The 16,415-nt window shown below is 38.4% G+C and overlaps 1 protein-coding gene across 5 annotated transcripts in view; it reads left to right on the plus strand.

The window, feature by feature from the left end:
- The window catches only part of taok1a (TAO kinase 1a), a 163,478-nt gene that overhangs the window by 34,880 nt on the left and 112,183 nt on the right, over positions 1–16,415 (plus strand). The window contains exon 1 of one of the 5 annotated variants that reach the window (XM_048612461.1): positions 14,173–14,196. The exons of the other annotated variants lie outside the window; for them this stretch is intronic. The gene's annotated coding sequence lies outside the window, so the exon portion shown is untranslated. Of the gene's footprint in view, positions 1–14,172; positions 14,197–16,415 lie in introns of those variants that run through there. 5 annotated transcript variants of the gene reach the window in all.

The following is a 16,415-nucleotide window of genomic DNA, read 5'->3' on the forward strand; positions in this document are numbered from 1 at the left end:
GCAATGATAATGCATTGAATGCCAAGGGATGACAGTTGAGTTCTTTCTTATTGGAGATCATCATTACCTGACGTGTGTGACATCGTGGCCACATAATAGCCCAGGCTATATTTTTCAGGTTTTTCTGCATTTGCAGATGGACTGCTTCACTATTTGAGGGGTGGCAAATAGATCCGCACACATTTGACCTTTGATGGAAGAAGGTCATTGGTGAGGCAGCTGACGATGGTTGGTCCTAAGAACCTTCTCAGTAACTTGTGCGGTGATGTCCTATGGATGAGATGACAGTGATTGCTGGCAATCCACAATCTTCCTTTCTGCTGAGTCTGACACCAACCAGAAGAGAACTTTCGCTCCAGTTCCATTTTCTCCAGTTTTGCTAGAGCTTCTTCATGCTACATTTGATCAAATCCATATTTGAACCAAAACAGCAACTGAGCATGTTGGATTTGTCCTGTTTTTTTTTTGTGAACGGGATATACCTGGGCAGTTTTCCCACAGTGTTGGGTAACTGCCAGTTCTGTAGCTATATTGGAACAGCTTGGCTAGCATCACAGGTTCTGTAGCACAAGTCTTCAGTATTATTGCTGCAATGTTGTTAGGGCCTTTAACTTTTGCACTACCTAGTGCCTTCAGGCTAATGCTTACTTGGGGCAAATCAAATTGGTTGAAGGCTGGCATCTGTGATGCTGAGCACTGTAGGAGGAAGTAGAGGCTGAGGAATGATTAGATTTAAGCAGTGGGTTGCCATTGTAGCCATTTCTCATTGTTACTGGGTGATATCTTTATACAGAGGACAAGGTTGCCGTGTACTTGATAGTGATTTTTTTTCATTCCCTTGGGTTGGAAATATGTTGAGAAGACTGAACATTTACTTATTTGCTTTTAGGATACAGTACTTTGAAATTATAAAATGTTTGTTATTTAATCAAAACTACATGAGCATAAAACTGTAGCAAGGGTCATGTCCCAGCCCCCTGTCATGGTACAAATTCATTTGTTTCGGAGGGCTATGCATGATTCCAATGTGTAACTTCTGTTAAAACCTTAATGTAAAGTTGAATAGCAAGTTTTCGGAAAAGTATTTTGCATAATTCTCAGATATACCAGGGACAGCTTTCTGCTACACATATCAAGTTGCATCTTTATAATGAGCATAAGCATGATTATCCAAAGTAATTGGATCTTCTATACAGTGGGTACAGTGATGGAGAGAAGACTTTCCCTTATCTCTCTCCACCACCTTTCCTCACTGGTTAATTCATTTCTTGTCAAATTTTACATCATGGCTAAGTTCTACTGGAGCAGTGTATCTTTCTTGGCATGTCATTAGATAAGCTCTTTTCTGCACGCTTTAACTTCAAAATTTATCTTGTGCTGTAATTGTCGAAAGTGCAAGCTACTAATGGCTTGTGAATGGCAACTGGTCATCTTGGCCCTCGGTGCATTCCAGGACCATCAGTACTTTTCCCTTGAACAAGGGAACTGAATTGAAAAAGAAGCAAAGAAGGTATGTGAATTGGCGGGTTGCATTAAAGGTCAAATCAGGTATAACGAGGACTAAAAAGAAAAAAAAAATTGGCTTTAAGGGAAAGAAAGATGCGGGAAAGAAATTGACATTTTTAACACTTCCAACTTCATCAATTGACTACATGCATGAATGAGATTGAACAGTTTAACTTACTACCCTTCTTGTCCAGAAAGGTTGATTGGCATTGTACGAAAAATATCAAGTTATTAAGTGATGTGCGCTGTTAAATTCCAGTTCCAGTCTTAACTTTTTGTGGCAAGTTTAATGAGTATTTAATATGCAAATCCAGTACGTTCCTAATGACAGTGAAGAATCTAATGATAAGATGTCTTCCATGTAAAGTAACTGACAGGGTAGCATAATTTAGAACATTCAGAAGGGAGATGAATAAATAGGGAATACGAGAAAGGGCTGGCAGCTAACCTTGGGGCATCCCAAGGCTTCTACAGTCCATAATTAGTAAGAAAAAGAGTAAGGTTGATTAGGGAGCAAAAGGGAGATTAACACATGAAAGTAGGTGGACGTGACTGAGGTATTTAATTGCTTTGCATCTGTATTAACCATAGGAGCAGATGCTATCCAGACTATGGTGACGCAGGCTACTCATTCACTGAAGTCACTAGAAAATTTTAACCAATCAAGTAGACTAAGTACTGGGATCAGATGGGATAGATCCAAGGATAGTAAAGGTACTGAAAATGTTAATTGCTTAGGCACTGGCCATAATTGTTCATTGTTCTGTAGGCTCGGGGATGATGCCAGAAGACTGGAGAATAGCAAACGTTACAGTAGAGTCATAGAGTAATACAGCATGGAAACAGGCCGTTCGGCTCAAACTGGTCCATGCTGACTGTGGTGCCCCCTTGAGTAGTTCCAATTGCCCTCATTTGGTTCATATCCCTCTAAACCCTTCCCATCCATATACCTGTCCAAATGATTTTTAAATGTTGCTATTGTATCTGGCTCAACTACTTTTTTTCTGGCAGCACGCACTGCGTGAAGAAGTTGCCCCTTGGGGTATTTTTTTTAGCATTTTTGCCAACAAAAATAGTGAATGGATAAGCCCAGCGATTACAAACCAGTCAGTTTAATTTTGTGATGGGGAATCTTCGAGGAACAACATTTGGACTAGCATTAATAGCCACCTGGACAAATGTGGCCAAATTGAAAACCATCAGCATGGATTTCTTAAGGGAAAATGTTGTTTAACTAACTTGAATTTTTTTGAAGAGGTAAAAGAGACAAATAATGAGGGGCAATGCTGCTAATATTCCCCTAAATGGGCTTCCAAAAGGCCCGGCACAAAACAGTGTGAGCTAAAATAAAATAAAAATTCCTGGAATAAAAGTGGCAGTAGCAGCATGGATGCATAGTTGGCTGAATAATGGCCAATGGATATTTTTCAGACTAGGAGAAGGTTTGCATTGGAGCTCCCCAGCAGTTGGTATTGGAATCTTTCCTTTTCCTGATGCATTAATGGTCTAGTTGTGAGTGTAGGGAGGCAATTTGAGTTTGCAAACGATGCATGCAAGTATAGAGTACAAGTGCAAGAGGTTATGCTGAACTTGTATAAGACACTAGTTAGATATCAGCTGGAGTTTTTTATTGTTCTGGGTGCCGCTCTTCAGGAAGGCTGAGCACATTGGAGAAAGTGCAGAAGAGGGATTTGAAACTGCAAATTGTGAGGACAGATTAGAAAAGTTGGGGCTATTTACCATAGAGATGAGAAAGCAAAGAGGAAATTTGATTGAAGTATTCAAAACCATGAGACTTGATGGGGGGAGGTTGTTCCTGCTCATAAAAGGACTGAGAATAAGAGGGTACAGATGTAAAGTAATTTGCAGAAGAAACAAATGTATTGAGGGAAAAAAAACTTGTTCTCACAGTGAGTAATTAGGATCTAAAATGCACTGTGTAGGTGTAGTGGAGACAGGTTCGGCCAAGGCATTCATTTTTTTCCTATTGAAATAATACACCAGGTTTCAGGGGAAAGATAAAAGAATGACGCTAAGTCATAATACTCATTTGGAGAGCCAATGCAGATATGCTAGACTAAATAGCCTCCTTTAGCACCATATCATTTCTGTGATTCTGTTAAATTGACCAGAAAATCTGGCCATTAGAATCTATGGTGTTTCACTTTTAGTCTCTGAATTTTGCTAGCAGATTGTATACTTACTGATAATGGCATGCATAGATAACAAATAATTTTTTTTCAGCGCAGTCCAGCCCATTACTTCTCATCTGGTTTCTCCCTGAACCCAGTCTTGTTCAGTGATATGTTGCTTCTCCTTTTATCCATTTTTATTTTTATGTGGCTGTGCTGCTCTTCCTGTTCTTAGTTTTTATTTCTTCCACCACTCTGCTGTATAATTTTCTGTTTTTGTTTTCCTACATGTCGGCAAAGTGATTCAGCCAGAGATGGTTTGACTTGGCAGGATATTGTTGATGTTGGTTTGTTGATAGGAAAGGGATTGAATAGTTGAGTGTGGGATCTAGCCAGTGTCATAGGCCAGCAGAGTGTAGTAAGACATAGCCTGGACTATAGGCCAGCAGTAGATGGCAAGTACTGGTGTGTTGATGAAAGTTAGTATGTGGCTAGACCTACAAGGTTTCTGATGCCTGTTGGAGGGTGGAAATGAGGTGGAGGTACGGGTACAATATTTCAATCGTGGATGAAGGGTAGGTATAATGTCGGTGAAACTGTAGAACAGTTCCCTTATGATCCTTCAGTATATCTTTAGGAATACTGACCAGTAGGTATAATGTTTGGTGTATAATCCTTAAATCTTAAAATTACTGTCCAGGCATGACACATTGTGTGACAATCAAACCACAAACTGTGAAAGGAATTGAACTTTTTAATGCATATTTGTACGTTATATATCCTGTGATGTTGCTTACAGTGAGTCAAAGCATATAAAAACAGAAAATAGAGGAAAGGTTCAGCAGATCTGGCAGCATCTATAGGAGGAGAACCAGGGTTAACGTTTCCGGTCCGTGACCTGTTATCAGAACCAACAACTGTTTGCCTCTCTGTGTGTATTGCCAGAACTGCTAAGTATTTTCAGCATTTTCTAGTAATGCATTTTAGTTAGCCAATGTATTATTGAACTTGACAAAGGAAAATACTTGCTTGAATTGTTGCTGCTGCTAGTTAATTACTGCCTTCAATACCCAAAGAGCAAAGTTACTGTTATATTAAATTTAGCTAAGTGGTAAAAGGTGGACACAGTGGACACACAAAGCGATTTACAAGTCTGTTTACATAAATTAAATAAAATTGACAGGAACCAAAATAATCAAAAATACAAATGGAATGCAAGCCTTTATGTCTAGAAGGAGGATACTAGGTATTAGAAGACATGTTATAGCTGTAAAAAGCCCTGGTTCAAGTAATTTAAAGGATGAGGGGAATGGGCGATTGGCATTATTAAGATGCACTGTTTGGAAAGAAATTACATCAGTTTAAAATAATTCAATTCTGACTAATAGTGCTAAAATATTTTTGGAAATGTTTCACTTTTCATTTGGAAAATCCGTAACAAAATAGCGTTTCATCTCTTACAGTACCTAATCTCTGAAAGGAAATTGGTTTTGATACCTGTGCTAAACAATCTGCAAGTTTATTATAGCAGAACGAAGAAATGTTAAGATTCAACAATCACTGAATTTAAATCTTATTTAACAGTAGGCGAGCTATACTTTACCACTATCACTGTGATGGGCAGGACTTTTCACATTACTGTATGAATATGATTGGAGCAATAGCGCAGACATGATTTGTTAATTCATCAGTTCCTCTTTATAACTTTTTATTCTTCCTTGTTTCTATTTGGAAAGAATGGAAAACTTAGCTAGAATCCACATAGTCATCTTATGTTTATTTTTCATATATCGGTAAGTAGTTTTGAATTTGGATCAGTTTACTTTAGCACAAAACTAAATGACCACATGTATTTGCACGCAGTAAAATATAGGCCAATGTGCATATGTTTGTTTAGTGTTGATATTACTGCCATCAAACTTAAAAACTAAACTTTTTGTTTCTTGAAGTGAATTAGGTACGAGCATATTTTGGTGTAATGAAGCTGACAACATCAATGGACTTGGACATAAGCCTATAGGGTACATCATCTTGTATTTTCAGTTCTAATTATACTGAGAGCCATAATTCTGGCTCAGTATTTTTGAAATGAATTTTTGTTCATTTATTGTTTATATTGTAACTGGTAGTACCACCAGTTGTATTTTAGTTTGCTGGTGTTGTTGAGTTAGATGTAGATAAATTAATAAAGGTTTTACATTGTAGGATCTTAATAAACCAGTTGAGAGGTAAAATTGAAAGGTAGCTATTTGACTTTTGGTGAGTGTTTGCATAATTTAGAATTAATCTAACTTTTTTTGTTTCAAATATTTTTCCTTCAAAGATAAATTTATCTGTGCCTCAAGCTTACTTTGTGGCTAGTATCCTGTAGTCTAGCACTCCCTTTTGCACGTGTAAAGCTTTAATAATAGCCTAATAAATATTTTGAATGCTTTTAATCACTGCTGTCCCACTCTTGAGCTACTTGTCTGCATAAACCCAAAATTCTGGTATTTTTAAAATTTTATCAACTACTACTACACACATTCAGAAATTACGAAATAAAGCCCTCGATTGTCACTTTCAACCCTTCAGTATCATTCCATTGTTCTTCCTTTCGAAACTGTATAAACTCAAAAAATGATACGTTCACATCTTTTCAAGCCTTCTCTAATTGCAGCTGCATTCATTTATTTCAGTATTGGTTCCCAAACATCATCAAACCTTCTATTCATGCTGCCCTGTTCCATATATACCATGCACTAAAATTTCAGACTTCTTATGAGGAATCTTGTTGAATGCTGTTTGAAAATCTATATACAGTATATCAAACAACATTTCTTTTGTATATCTATTCATTACTGGTTCAAAAATTTAATTTTGAAAAACATACCTGTAAAACATGTAGACAGTTGATCAACGTACAATTCCAAATACTCATTGGTTTTATTTGAAGATGTAAATTCTGCAACATTTCCTATTAGCCTAACTGACCTATAGTTATCTATTTTCCCACCTTCTGGAATTAAAGTGTTACCATTGCTAAATATATCCAATTCAAATATACATTCTGTATATTTGTGGATTTAAAAGCCTGTGGTCTTGAGCCTCTTGAGTCCCCTCTGACATGCAGCAGGTGACCGATCTGACTTGAATTATATTTTTAAAAGAATCAGTTGCTTTTCTATAGTTGTACTAATCGCTATTTATCTTCAAGTTCATCTTCATTTGCATTCAAAATTAATAATAATATGAAACTGTCCTGGATAGGATGACCACTTTTTGTAACTTCTGACAGAACAAGAGTAGGAGACAGCAGACACTAAGTTTGTAGATTGAATTATGGCATTTAGGCTTCTGATTTTAAATACTGCAGATCTTATTAACTTTATTGCCTCAATATGAAGAGAAAGCAAAATTGAAATTAATAGTCAGATTTTAAAAACAAGACTTTGCAGTTACATTTTCATTTTAAAATAAAAATTCTGACCAGTGACAACTCTCATCTTGAAGACTGTTATAGTTTTTTATGTCCCAAGTGAGGCATGCACGGTTTACGATCAATGTAGTCCAGATGTAGTCATTTGTTTTTTCAAGCATAACTTGCATCTGTTGATCAGTGCTTTAACTGTTAATTCTCTTAAGTGTCAAGTAATTCCTCTAAATGAATGTATTATCGATTGTAGTTATAAATTTAACTTTATAAAGGTGAAATGCTCTCCTTAAATTGCAATGTATAAAATGAAAAGGACGGTGTCTTATAACTTGAAAAGACAACATTCTATATGTACCATGTTCATGTGCCTGACCTCATTTGGATTAAATCTGGGCCATATGAAAGTTAAATGAGACAAGTGAATCCTTCCTTGCCTGTACCAAGGACAAGTTGGATGAGTTAGTCCAAAAGTGATCTATTCTGCCAAAGTATTATAATCCCTATACTAAGAAATACAGGAGCTCACAGTTTATGAATGTCTGACTCATGAACACTCATACTTAAGAACACAGTCCCATACAGGGGTTTATTAATATTAATTTCAAAGATCCGATAATTGAATGTTTCCTCGTACTTAGGAATAGCTATTTTACATTGACTGCATTGTATTCTGCCTTACATACAAATTGACTTGCGAATGGAATTGAGACTGGAACCCATTTGCAACCTGAAGACTTTCTCACAAATGAGAATTAGATTTCTCTATTTTTGTAGCATATGAATATGAAGCATTTTCTAATTTGCAGTATCTTTTAAGCTATATATGACCAACTGATTTGTGTTCAGTTGCCCCCATGCCACGTTTATCTACCTGGCTGAACAGAATTCTCTTTTCTGATTACATGAAGCAATTCATATTCAAAGTGTCAGTGGATGCCAAGAGAGGCTGCACCTAAGAGTTCATGTTGGTGTTTGCATATGGTGTTTGCATTTGGTGAATTTTTGTAGAGCAGTTCACACATTTTACCTGAGCAAGCTAATAGGTGCCTACAAGAGAGGCCAAAAGTCATCAAAAAGGTTTTCTTACAAAAACAAACTTTTTTATACAGAAACTACTTTTGAGTTGGTGGATGCACCACAAGTACCTTAGATACATCATGGGTTTTTAAAATTAACTTTAAAAAGAAGGTTTTCAAGCAACCAGAGGCCAAGATGTTTCACGAATCTGTGCATCCACATATGACTTGAATTTCTGTTGGAATGTGAAATACTAGGGCATGAGAATTCTGTAGTGTGTATTTTTAACATTTAATTTAATAACTATCGTGGAAATTCCAAATGTGATGGAAGACTATCATATTTAAGATAGTAGCCATAAGAATTTTTTAAAACTTTGGTCATCTCTTTTGTTTATTGATTAGCATGCACGCACTTACTGCATTTACCAAAGGAATGCTAATCCAGAACACACGCTAATTTTCTGTTATCTATTTTAAATTGTTGAGAGGAAGGGACGACAATCCTGGTTTGGAATATTGTTATGACCCAAGAAGGTGGTAATAGGTGAGTCAGATCCTAGAGCGAAACCTGACTCAACAGATCATAAGTTTAACTTTTGCAGTTGGTTCCTATGGTTGTTAGTCGCTGAACATATTCGAACAAGGCTGCCAGTGTTCTTTAACAAAGGATCACAAGTTTATTATACATTTTTTGAAAACAAAAATCTATATATGACTGTTTAGAAAGATCTTAAACAGCAAAACAAAGTTTCAGCCTTTTCCCCAGTATTATATTTTACAGATACTCAATCCCAGTGAAGTGTTACTCTAATCTTAACTTTTTTCATTACAAACTGACTCCAAATTTGACGGTTTAGAGACTTTTCTAGTTCTATTGACCAGGATTGCTTTTCGGCTCAGAGCCTAGAAACTTTCCAGTCCTAATGGCCTAATTTTTTTTAAACCAATTCTGGTGGCTTGGAAAGCTGTATACAAGCTCTCATCATTTAGAGACTTCACAAATTAAACTGTCAAGTCTAGAGATTTCTGCACAACCTCCCTTCAGCTGGGATTCTTATGACTGATCTCAATATTTTGTGGTTCCTGATCTGTTTTACTGTGTCATAGAAGCTAACTTTGTAAAACTTCTTCATTTAACTCCACAGGTATCTGAAGCATTTAACTTAAATCACATTTTTTTAGGAAATGACACAGTGCACTGCTCCAAATGATTTTCTGACCGTTAAAAGTGGCTGATGTGATTATAACCTCATCTGCATTATTTCTCTTTGCTCTTTCAGTATGCTGCTACACTGAATGAGGACCAACAAATCCATTAGCCTTGTTGATTAAATTTAAAGATCTATGAACGCAGACAGCCAAACCCATTGCGCCTGCACAGCTCCTATTCTCATCATTTTTTACTAAATCAAAAGTAGATAACCCTACTCTTCCCTAAATAGAATTTTACCTGCCATTCTTCCTCTTTCTGTTTCTGTGTCGTTACCCCTTCCAACTTTTGGCACTCACCTCCCAATTATACCAGTGTCTCCTAATTTAGTGTCGTCTGAAACAACTGATTACAACTGTGTTCCTTCATTTAAGGCAATCATAAGTGAAGTGCTGAAAATCCAGTGCAGAGATCATCCTGTCAAATGGAGAACGTTGATGTTATTTCCAGTGTGTATCTCCTGCCTTGCAGAGTGTTGCCAATCCATGTCATGGAATTCCATGCATTTTCATTTTTGCTAATCTCTTCTGCAGAACATTCAGTTATCATCTAAATATCTACATAATCAATGTACGTAGACACTTGACTAGCTTTGACCATCTCACAACAAATCAACTAGCTTATTCAGACAGAGCTTAGCATTTATAAATTGCAGGTTTAGTTTCTAATGGAATGTTTACTCAGATGTGAACATTTCAGTTCCTTCTCCAATATTCAAACCAAACTCATTAAATACGTGGCAAAAACGGCAACTATTATGTCTATGTTGAGAAGGTGTTTTGAACAAGAGCAAACTCAGAGTCTTGTGCTGTTGCTGTCTCCTTAATTTCCTATTAATCCATCATTGATACAAATGGTCCCTGACTCTGTTCCTTGTGTACTAGAGTCAATAAATGTGGAGCTGGAAAAGCACAGCAGCTCAGAAACATCCAAGGAGAAGGGAAGTCAACGTTTCATGCTGAAACCCTTTGTCTAGGTGCTAGGTTGCTGATGTGTAAGCTTTTCTTTGTTCGGAGGAAGATCTAACCAAACTTTCAAATTGGCATAACATTCCTTTGTTAGAAACAATATCCCTAAAATGAGCTTAATGTTTAGCTTCCCCTTCTCCTATCCAAAGGTTTAGAAATCTTTGGGATAATCTTCATATTTAGTTCACTTCAATTTTTGTCATTTCTTTTGGGGAATTTTTAATACAGTTTGAGGATCAGTGCTCTTCCAGAACTGACTCTACCTGGATTGAAACAGCTGTAGTTGACTTTCTTTCTTTTTTGTTCGACATGGGCTCAGTGCACTGGCTACATTGCCTCATGAGTCCCTGGACACCTAATAGGCTAGTTCTTTTCCTACCCTCAATAAAACCTGAAACAAGTTGGCCCCTGAAATGGCACTGTAGCGAAGAACAAGAATCAAACGGACGATGGAAACTTGTCACAATCAAACTTAAATGTCATCATCGGGTAATGATGAATTCCAGCCTGTGCAGTTATCATTGGACACCCAAGCACGGATGTAACCGCAGAGGAAAGGTGGACAGTTGGATACTATGAACCCTTGGCATGTCCTGTTACCTGAACCTGTTGGTAGCTACTTTGGTCAGGCTCATGAGGAGGCCCTCCGATCTGCCTGACTGCCTCTGCGCATAGATCAGGAATGTGAACCTGAAGTGTAACCAAAACCTTTTCTTGCTTACCCTTCCCACTATTCTCCATTTTTCCCCAATTATGAACAAAGACAAATTATTTTACAGGCAAATCTGCTGTAATCTGGGCGCGTTCCATTACCTGCCCTGTTCAGAATATTCAATTTCACATTAATTGATTTTATCCCTTGTTGTCTGCATTTATTTTCAAATGTTCCACTTAGTGCCTCTTCTGCAACCATGCTGTGCTTTCTGCCTTGCTCCAACTGTAAGCAATGTTACTAGAGATACCATTTCATAAGGAAAGACCTTTCACATTCTTAGTATTTTGTTGCCAGTTAATTACTTTTGAAGTGCAGCTATTTTTTAAATATGGGAAACAATTTGCTCAATTTAGAGCCACACTAAAGTCTCACTGGATATTTGAAGTTATTGACAAGCTACGGCACCACATTTTCAATAATGATAAATTATGGCTTGGTGACTTTCTGGACCATGGCATTTTTCTTCTGGTTCCAATAGTCAAATCAAGCTCTTTAAATATATGGCATAAAATGCAGCTATTACGTTCATTGAGAGCACCATGATGTGAGTCTATCTAGCCTGAGTTCTTGGTACACTCTCTATTTATGGCATCTGGACAAACTATCCTAGACAAGAGAAAATGCTGAACAGATTTCACCATTCCTGCCTTGAAGGAAGCATCTCTTGGAGGTTCTGGTGCATGCTAATTCCATCAGAGTATGCAAGGCAAAAAATAATCAAGAAAGCTAATGGAATGCTAGCCTTTTATTTGGAGGACTGGAGTATAAGGATGTAGAAGCTATACTGTAGTTATTACAAAACCTGGGTTAGACCCCACTTGGAGTAATGTGCGCAGATCTGGGTATTGCATATTAGGAACAATATAATGGCCTTGGAGGGAGTGCAACATAGGTTTACAAGAGTGAAAACTCAACTTCAGGAGTTATATTACGAGGAGAGATTATAAGAGTCAGGTCTGTTTTCTCTAGAATTTAGAAGGTTAAGGGGTGATCTGGTTGTAGTCTTCAAGATATTAGCAGGAAAAGACAGGGTAGATAAAGATAACCATTTCTGCTGGTTGAGAATTCTAGAACTAGAGGGCATACTTAGAATTAGGGCCGGGGTGTTCAGGAGAAATGTTAGGAAGCACTTCTCCACACCTCTGGTAGATGTTGGAAGTGCTCTTCCACAGACAGCAGTAATTGCTGGATTAGTTGTTAATTCTGAATCTGAGGAAGACAAAATTTTTGTTAAGCAAAAGTATTAAGAGATATGGGCCGAAGACCGTGTATGGAATTAGGCCACAGACTGGCCACGATCTCGGTGAATGGTGAAACAGGCTCAAGGGGCTAAATGGCCTACTCCTGTTCCAGTGTTCTTGGCTGTTAAACTAAAGATGTCTTTGCTAACTCAGTCATGCATAATAGCTGTGTACCTAAAGATCTGCATGGTGAATTGACCTTGATTACCTCCTGGGCATCAGTACTTTTGCTACAAGAACACCTGCAAGTGAGATATGAGGTTGCTAGATGTGGAATGACAACTGGAAGATAGCCACTGACATTGTGGACCTCTGAAGATTTTTTTGTTTGGAAGGGTGTTGGAAGAGGAGAACAGTAACAAAAACCTCAGCTGGTTGAGAACAGGGCCCAGAGAAAACAGAGGCCGGTGAATAGTGACCTTCTCAGTCCACTCTTCCTCTACAGCTAATACAGCAGAGACTGCAATGCCAGATTGGAATTCCTGAACTACAACAGTCAATGCTTAATGCAGAAGTGTCCGTCCTTGAGAGATGGAAGGCTGCTGCTGTCGCCACCACAACGAACACAAACGATAAGTGAGCAGTTACTGTTTTGGACCACATGGGATTCTGTTGTAAATGAATGTTACATCTCATTTTTTCAGGTAGACATACAGGCACCGTGAATGTGTTTGAAACTGCTTTTATTTAAACCTCAAAACAAAATTAATATAGACAGTACACTTAATTTTGGGGCAGCAACTTGGATGGGCATCTAATGAAAGTAGGCAGTAAATAATTTGGAAGGAAGTGCCTGCCCAGTTAGAGATAACAGTGTGGAGCTGGAGGAACGCAGCAGGCCAGGCAGCGTCAGAGGAGCAGGAAAGTTCAGAAGAAGGGTCCCAACCCGAAATGTTAACATTCCTGCTCCTCTGCTGCCTGGCCTGCTGTGTTCCTCCAGCTCCACACTGTGTTATCTCTGACTCCAGCATCTGCAGTTCTTGCTATCGCTGCCCAATTAAAGGTGGATTTCTGTCTCCTTAAATTTTTTTTAGATGAGCCCTTGTAAAGGACCTAACTTGTAATGCTGATCTATGGCATTCTGTCCTTGAATTCTCAAATCCTTCTGAATAGATTTGACCTTTGTTTCTTTGATTCTCTTAAACCCTGCCCTCTTGATTATGTGTACAAGTTCTCCTGAAGTTACTGCCTTCTTCATAATGATGTATAATCTGTTTCAGATGTATTTTAGCATTTGCTATCAGTGAAAGACCGTGGCATTAACCATTATTTACAGAAATGATTGAGGAACTTTAAAAACAAAATATCCAGTGAGTTTACTACATCACTATAAAGCAACTAAGCATGCTGTGAGACACTATCTAAGAATATTAACAAATCAAAATTACATAGAGCCAAAACATGAATAGTAAAATTGGGTATTTGTGCTGGAGGATGTTTTAAAAATGTGAAAGACGCACTAAGGATATTATAAACAAAAACGTATACGTGAAAAGGTTTTGTTCAACTCCATAACACAGGTTTTAAATTTTCTAAAGTGTACTTGAAGCTGTATTATACATTGCTAAAGCTTGAATGCAAAATGCTGCTGACTTAGTAAAATGTGTAATTGTCAATGTGAGCTTTGACACAAAAATCATATTCATCTACAGGACTTATTAAAATAGCCATGATCTGTAATCTGTCAGCTCTACAGGGCATGCTGTGGATTAATAATGAAGGGTATGAATCAAAGCTACTCTTCTCCTTAGCCCCAAGAAACTCTATAAGCCCCTCTAACTGAATACACACCAGGAGTTGAACTTGGAAAAATACTGTGTGCGCTGAAATAAAACTGGAATGTATTGGAACACTGAGTAGGTTAGGCAGCATCTGAGGCGAGAGGAAGCTAAGGATGAAGTTTTAGATTGATGAATGGACATCTGATTTATGGACCTGGTATCACTTCCCGTGAGGTGTTCACCCAGTAATCCATCAAAAGATCTAACATGTAAGTAAAACCGTCTGCTTGGCAACTTTATTGGTTAAGGTGTTAAGTATAAATGTTCTATGTAGATATGTTCGATCTATTGCAGAAATTGTCGCAGTCTAGGAAATCAAATAAAACACAATTCAGAGGTGTCATTTAAAATGTTTTGTTATCCTAAGCATTTCAGAAATTTATCTTGTACAAGATCATAATATAAACATATCTCCTAATAGTGGTAGAGCATTTAAAAAAATTATTCATTCTTGGGATGTGCGTGTTGCTGACTGAGCCAGCATTTATTCCCCATCCCTAGTTGTCCTCCTGGTGGTAGTGAGCTGCCTTCATGAACTGCAGCAGTCCATTTAATGTTGGTTGACCTACAGTGCTGTTGAGGGAGGGAGTTCCAGGATTTTAAGAAAGTGACATCTATTTCCAAGTCAGAATGTTGTGTGGCTTGGAGGGGAACTTGCAGGTGATGGTGTTCCCATAGCATCTGCTGCCCTTGTCATTTTGGATGGTAGTAGTTATGAGTTTGGAAGGTGCTGTCTAAGGAACTTTTGGTAAATTTCTGCAGTGCCTCTTGTAGGTGGTACATACTGCTCCTGAATGTTGATGGCAGAGGCAGTGATTGACACCATATTCACAAGCAATCAAGTGGCTTCTTTATCCTGGATGATGTTAAGCTTTTGAGGCGTGTTGGAGCTACATGCTCAGACAAGCGAGTATTCCATCACATTTCTGACTAGTGTCTTATGAACAAGTGTTCGGGTTCTGAGCTTTCAACGTGCTCTTATAGCCACAGTTTTATGTGGCTAGTTGAGTTCAATTTTGCTAGTGTGGGATTCAGTGGTGATAGTGCTATTGAGTGTCAAAGGGTGATGGTTAGATTCTGTCTTGTTGGAGTTGGCCACTACCTGGTACTTGTGTGACATAAATGTTACTTGCTACTTGTCAGCCCATACCTGGATGTTATCTGAACAGGTGTCTGAACATGGACTGCTTCAGTATCTGAATTGTTGCAAATAGTGCTGAATATTGTGCAATCATCAGCAAGTAACCACACTTATGACCTTACAATGGAGGGAGGGCCATTGATGAAGCAGCCGAAAATGGTTGAATCTAGAACACTGTCCTCAGGGACTATTGTGGTGCAGTGACAGTGATCTTACCTCTTAGCTAGGAGCTTGGGATCAAGTCCCACTAGTTCCAGAGGCTTCTGGTAACACCTCGACAGGTTGATTAGGAAACATCTACCCTCAGGAACCCCTGCCTCTGAACCAGGAGACATGAATTCAGATCCCACTTGCTCCAGAGGTGTGAAATAACATTGCTGAACAGGTTGTAATAAACATCTATCCTAATGAATTCCAGCATAGGTGGCCTGGAGCTGAGATAAATGACCTCCACCAACACAACCATCTTTTGCATTTATGAATGCAGCCAGTGGAGAGTTTCCCCTGATTTCTGTTTGGGTCGGGTGAATCCCAGAGATGAGGTGAGAGTGACAATCCTTGACAGCTAGGCTACATTTGACTGAGTGTGTATCAAGGAGTCCTAGCAAAATTGGAATCAGTGGGTATTGGGAGTAAACTCTCCATTAGTTGGAGTTATTATCTGGCACATGGGAAGATGGTCATGGTTGTTGGACTTCAGTCATCTCTAGCACATCTCTGTAGGAGTTCCTCAGGATAGTGTCCTTACCCCCACAACCGTCTTCAGCTGCTGCTTCAACGATTTTCCCTCCATCATAAAGTCAGAAGTGGGGATATTTGCCAATGATTGCACAAAATTCAGCATCATTTGTGATGACGTATACTGAAGCAGGTCAATGTCAAATTATGATCTGGACAATATCCAGCCTTGGGTCGACCACTAAGTAACATTCACACCACATAAATAATCATCTCCAATAAGAGACGATCTAACCACTGCCCCTTAACATTCAACAGTATCACCATCACTTCAGCCCCCCACTATCAACATCCGTGGGGTTACCATTGACCAGAAATTCAACTAGACTTGCCATAGTGGCTACAAGAGCAGGTTAGAGGCTAGAAAAAGTGGTGAATAATTCACCTCCTGACCCCCTGTCCATCGTCTAAAAGGCACAACTCAGGACTGTGATAGAATACTCACTGCTTGCCTGGATGGGTGCAGCTCCAACAACACTGAAGAAGCTTGACACTGTTCAGGACAAAGCATCCCACTTAATTGGTACCACATCACCAAGCATCCACCAC

This window comes from Rhincodon typus, chromosome 26, assembly GCF_021869965.1.
Source record: "Rhincodon typus isolate 14 chromosome 26, sRhiTyp1.1, whole genome shotgun sequence".
NCBI lineage: Eukaryota > Metazoa > Chordata > Chondrichthyes > Orectolobiformes > Rhincodontidae > Rhincodon > Rhincodon typus.